A 6,023-nucleotide genomic window follows, 5' to 3' on the forward strand; every position below is an offset into this window, starting at 1 on the left:
GACTTTTAAGAGGAAATAATTCCTTCATGTGAAATACTCCATGAAACTTTCATATTTCTTAAACAATATTTGTACCATCTCTAGGTTAATATATTGACAACTATGCTTTTCCTGTTTGTCTATATTTCTCTTGCAAGATTATTTCCTCTTTCAAAATCAATTAACATTCAGAAGTTATTTGAGTTACATCTTATCAGACTGTAATTATACTTGCCTAGTTTGGAAATCAAATACTGAGAAATGGGCTCCTCTAATTCCAAAATAGTACCCCCAAACACAATACAATAAACAAGATGTAGCACTCCTTCCCTTAATTTCTTAGAGAATTCACCCACACAATCTGCATGTGGAGTAGAGTTCCCTTTGGTCCACATCTTCTCTAGCATTCGTTATTGACAGACTTTGCAATGAGGACTATTCGAACTCGTGGAAGTGGTCCCTCCTTGTAACTTGGAGTTGAGTCGCTCCAAACATTAGTGTTATGGAGCAAGACGACATTTTGGAAATGCAGAGAAATTCTATCATCTCCCTGCCCCAACTGCTCTTGTATTTTCCCATCATATTGAATATATGATCACATCCCTTCATGCTTGTTCCCCACGTTAGTCTCTGATGTCTTTTAACTGGAATGCCCTCTGTACTCTTTGGCTTCCATCCCATAGGGCATTTTTCATTTCTTGAACGTTCTAAGTTTCCCTGGTCACACAGCCTTCCAAGATGCTATTTTCCCTGCCTGAAATTCTTCCTGCATCTTAACCCTGGTTTACGTAGGTTCAACCTATGGACCTCAACGCAATTGTTACTCTGAAAAGCCTTCCCTGACACCCAGGTTTTGGTGAGACAAGAGGCCCCTCGATAAGTTTTCAAAGGATCTGCCTGTGATGTATCATTAGATTCGTCTCAGTGAAAGCAGGAACTCTGTGTCTTCTTCTCTCCGCCTTCTAGTTCCAGAAACTTATGACATGCCTCCCAGCTCATCGTAGGTGCTCAGGATTTACTTAGTGTGTGAAAGACAGAAAAGTTCTTGGAAGCCTCAAGGTGTCACTTGGCTCGGCACTTTTGCTCTCTTTGTATATTTGGCGATTCAATTCTTTATTTCCTGGGTTGATGTGTACACTATAATCAAGGCACAATCTAAGGCACTAAGACATATCCATAAATATAGGTTCTTGCTTTCAAGGAACTCGTACAGCAGATTTCTACAATTTAGGGCTTCTCAAAAGCTCTACAAGAACGTGAACGTTGAGTATGATCCATTTTCACTTCAAAGAAAGATATTTTGATTTCCATAGCAAAGGTGGAGACCTTCCAACGTTTAGTCCAATACTTATACCTTGACCATTTCAAGCAAGTCTTGTGGTTCCTTCTGGAGGTGTGTGGCTCTTGCAGAAATGTGAAGATCTTCCATCGTCCTCAGACTTTGGTGTCATTTGCAATCATAAGGAAAGCTTCCAGATATAGGTTCCAGACCACCACCACACACACTCAGTAGCCAATGGAGTGGATTCCAGGAATATGCGTTGTTAACCAGCATCACCGTTGATATTGCTGCTGCACACTCAATGCAGTAGCCAGGGCCTGGATTGTCCACTGGGTCTCATGTGGAATGGAAAGAAGGGCTTCCCCCCCCTCCCAAACATCCACCCCACTCTTGACAGCCTTGTGACTAGAAACGGGCCCCGAAACAAGAATCAGACAAACCAGATAAGCCCAGATGGTAGTCCATGAGATGAAGGAACTAAGCAGCTGGTTGGGATGGCGCCAAGGGGAAAGGTTGCTCTTTTTGTCTCCCGCTCTACTCCTTTCTTCCTGGACGCCTTAGGGGTTCATCATGTAGATTTGAAATAAAGTTCACCAAAGTCATATGTGTTGAATCAAGATTTTGCATTTCACCATCTCTCAAAAACAAAGAGTGCTTAACCTGCACAGGTTTCTTTCAAAAAAGTCAATTGCTTTTCAATTCTGGGGTTTCTCCCTTGCCTTGTTCAAGTAGCCTTAAGAGTAAAAATCAACGAAAACTAAAGAAAGATTCAAAGATACCAACAAAGGACAACTTCTGTTTCTTCAATCATCTTTCCACTTAGTAGCACACGAGCTCTTTTCTTTGTATTTTGCCTAGGGAATTCGCAATGTGCTGGTTCAGATGGCAAGGCATCCGCCCTCAGGAGACTCGGGTTTGATCCCTGGGTCGGGAAGATCCCCTGGAGAAGGAAATGGCAACCCACTCCAGTATTCTCGCCTGGGAAATGCCACGGACAGAGGAGCCTGATGGGCCGCACTCCATGGGTCCTATAAGAGTTGGGCTCAACCCAGCAACTACGAACAGAAGTATTTCCAAAGACCACACTCAAGTGTGTGTGTGTGTGTGTGTGTGTCTGTCTGTCTGTGTGCCTGCCTGTGGTTCGTCTGCTCTCTCAGGAAGGTCGGGTGCTTGGCGGGCGGCGTGGGGACAAGGGTGGGGGGCCTCTGTAGGGCAAAGGGGCGGGGCTGAGGCGCTCCGGTCGACCGCGCCTCCGTGGCTCCCGGTGGGTTTGGGCAGCGGGCAGGTGCCGGGCAAGTTGGGCGCTCAAGATTCGCTGCGCCTAGGCCCGCAGGAGGTTCAGAGGCCCCCGGGCCGCGGGGGTCGGGAGGCGGCGGGCCCCGAAGACCGACACCTCCGGGATCGCGCTGCCCTGAGCAGCGAACGGGATGGGGGGGAGGCCCCGCTCAGCCAGAGCGGCCGGGTCTGGAGTGGCCGGGGGTGGGAGGGCGCCGAGACCTCCGCTCCCCTCAGCCCACCCCCCAGGCCCCGCGCGCACGCACGCACGCCCTCCCGGTCACTGGGGGGTCCTGGAAGCCCATCAGGCCCCCTGGCCCGGCCAGGCGGTTGCTGGTCTGGTGTTGGCGGTGTTCGGGGGCCGGGCCGGCGTCAGCAGGCTGGAGTGCGGTCGCGGGTCGTGCGGCTCAAGTACAACACGGCCCCCGAGGAGAGGTGAGGCCCGTTGGCCCGACCTGCAGGTCAGAGCGAAAGGGAGGCGAAGCGCAAGGCTCTTAGGGCGCCCCGCGGCAGCCGCGTCCGTGTCTGGCCTTATCCGCCTGAAGGCGCCCGATCTCGTCTGATCTCGGAAGCTAAGCAGGGTCGGGCCTGTTTAGTATCTTGGATGGGAGACCACCTGGGACTTCCGGGTGCTGGAGGCTTTTTTGCCTACCAGAAGAGGTCCTTTAGCCCCCGCCCCGCGTCGCAATTCTTGGACCCACACCCCCCTCGCCCCCCCCGCAGCCCCAGCCCCTCCAGGGGAGGGGAGAGTGAGTGGGTGGCTGGGCCCCGACTCCCGCTGCAGACCTGGGTTGCCTCCCCGCGGCCCGCGAGCCCCTCCGCATTCGCATTTGGCTTTCAGGAAACCAGACGACCGGCCGTCCCGTCTCCATCTGGGGCTCCTTTGGCTTGCCTCAGGCAATCCCGGGGCTTGCACCGACTCCAGCCATAGCCCCAGCCCCCGCCCCACCCCCAGCCTCGCAGGCGATCGCGCATGCGCATGCGAGCGCACACACAGATAGATGTGCCCAAAGGGGGCATCTAGTTTGTTGGCTTGTACTGGGGGTGGATCTATGCCTGGGAGTGGGACTGCTGAACCGTAGGCTACTTCTACTTTTAGTTTCTTCGCGAACCTCCATACTCTTTTCCATCCCGGCTGTACCAACTCCCATTCCTACTCAGCGTGGAGGAGAGTTCCCTTTGCTCCACAGCTTCTCCAGTATCTGCTATGGACAGACATTGCAATGAGGCCCAATCGGACTCATGTGAAGTGGTCCCTCCTTGGCGTTTGGAGTTGAGTCTCTCCAATCATTAGTGATGTGGAGCAAGATGACCGTTTGGAAATGCAGATGTAATTCTGTCACCATCCTGCTCCAACGGCTCTTGTATTTTCCCATCATATTGAAGATACGACCAATTCCCTTCATGCTTGCTCCTCACGTTCTTCTCGGATGTCTTTTCCCTGGAATGCCCTCTGCACTCTTTGGCTTCCATCCCATAGGGCATTTTCATTTCTTGAACGTCCTAAGTTTCCCTGGTCACGTAGACTTCCAGGATGCTGTTTTCCCTGCCTGAAATTCTTCCTGCATCTCAACCCTGGTTTACGTAGGTTCCACCTATGGACCTCAACGCAATGGTTACTCTGAAAAGCCTTCCCTGACACCCAGGTTTTGGTGAGGGTAGAGGCCCCTCGACAAGTTCTCAAAGGATCTGCCTGTGATGTATCATTAGATTCGTCTCAGTGAAAGCAGGAACTCTGTGTCTTCTTCTCTCCGCCTTCTAGTTCCAGAAACTTATGACATGCCTCCCAGCTCATCGTAGGTGCTCAGGATTTACTTAGTGTGTGAAAGACAGAAAAGTTCTTGGAAGCCTCAAGGTGTCACTTGGCTCGGCACTTTTGATTTCTTTGTATATTTGGCGATTCCATTCTTTCCTTTCCTGGGTTCATGTGTACGCTATATTCAAGGCACAATCTAAGGCATTAAGACATATCCATCAGTATGGGTTCTTGCTTTCAAGGAACTCGTACAGCAGATTTCTACAATTTAGGGCTTTTCAAATGCTCTAGAAGAATGTGAACGTTCAGTATGATCCATTTTCATTTCCAAGAAAGATCGTTTGACTCCAATAGCAAAGGTGGAGACCTTCCAACGTGTAGTCCAATGCTTAGACCTTGACCATGTCAGGCAAGTCTTGTGGTTCCTTCTGGAGGTGTGTGGCTCTTGCAGAAACGTGAAGATCTTCCATCGTCCTCGGACTTCGGTGTCATTTGCAATCATCAAGAAAGCTTCCAGGTATAGGTTCCAGACCACCACCACACACACTCAGTAGCCAATGGAGTGGATTCCAGGAATATGCGTTGTTAACCAGCATCACCGTTGATATTGTTGCTGCACGCTCTATGCAGTGGCCAGGTCCTGGATTGTCCACTGGGTCTCATGTGGAATGGAAAGAAGGGCTTCCCCCACCCCCCCACCCCACCCCCCACTGTTGACAGCCTTGTGACTAGAAACGGTCCCTGAAACAAGAATCAAACAAACCAGATAAGACCAGATGGTAGTCCATGAGATGAAGGAAGTAAGCAGCTGGTTGGGATGGCACCAAGGGGAAAAGTTGCTCTTTTTGTCTCCCACTCTACTCCTTTCTTCCTGGACGCCTTAAGGTTTCATCATGTAGATTTGAAATAAAGTTCACCAAAGTCATATGTGTTGAATCAAGATTTTGCATTTCACCATCTCTCAAAAACGAAGAGTGCTTAACCTGCACAGGTTTCTTTCAAAAAAGTCAATTGTTTTTCAATGCTGGGGTTTCTCTCTTGCCTTGTTCAAGTACGCTTAATAGTAAAAATCAACGAAATCTAAAGAAAGATTCAAAGATACCAACAAAGGACACCTTCTGTTTCTTAAATCATCTTTCCACTTGGTAGAACACGAGCTTTTTTCTTTGTATTTTGCCTAGGGAATTAGCAGTGTCCTGGTTTAGATGGCAAGGCATCCACCCGCAGGAGACTCGGGTTTGATCCCTGGGTCGGGAAGATCCCCTGGAGAAGGAAATGGCAACCCAATCCAGTATTCTCGCCTGGAGAATCCCATGGACAGAGGAGCTAGTGTTCTACAGTCCCTGGGGTCTCAGAGTCAGTCACGACTGAAGCAAGTGAGCAAACACTCAGGTTTTAGTTCAGCCACTCAGGTGTGTCCCCCTCTTTGCCACTCTGTGGACTGCAGCACTCCAGGCTTTCCTGTCCTTCACTATCTCCTGGAATTTGCTCCAACTTACGTCCATTGAATCATCATGCCATAGAACCATCTCATTCCGGTGGCATCCACCAGAGAGGTGGCTGTGGTTTGGCAAAATGCCTGGTCCCGCTGCGTGGGTGTGAACCTGCCCTCACCACTCCCTGACCGTATGACCGTTCACCGTGTCCTCCTCTGTAAATTGTGAGGGGGCAACACCTGCTTGGGAAGGGGCACACACAGCATCTGGTATATAATCAATGCACCATCCATCG

General features: G+C 50.1%; 1 pseudogene; it reads left to right on the plus strand.

Annotated features, from left to right (window-relative positions):
• The first annotated feature begins 3,057 nt into the window (after nucleotides 1-3,057).
• On the plus strand, nucleotides 3,058-3,177 carry LOC129640829 (uncharacterized; annotated as a pseudogene).
• Nucleotides 3,178-6,023: the final 2,846 nt, after the last annotated feature.

The sequence above is a fragment of the Bubalus kerabau genome, unplaced genomic scaffold (genome assembly GCF_029407905.1).
Source record: "Bubalus kerabau isolate K-KA32 ecotype Philippines breed swamp buffalo unplaced genomic scaffold, PCC_UOA_SB_1v2 scaffold_40, whole genome shotgun sequence".
NCBI classification, from domain to species: Eukaryota; Metazoa; Chordata; class Mammalia; order Artiodactyla; family Bovidae; genus Bubalus; species Bubalus kerabau.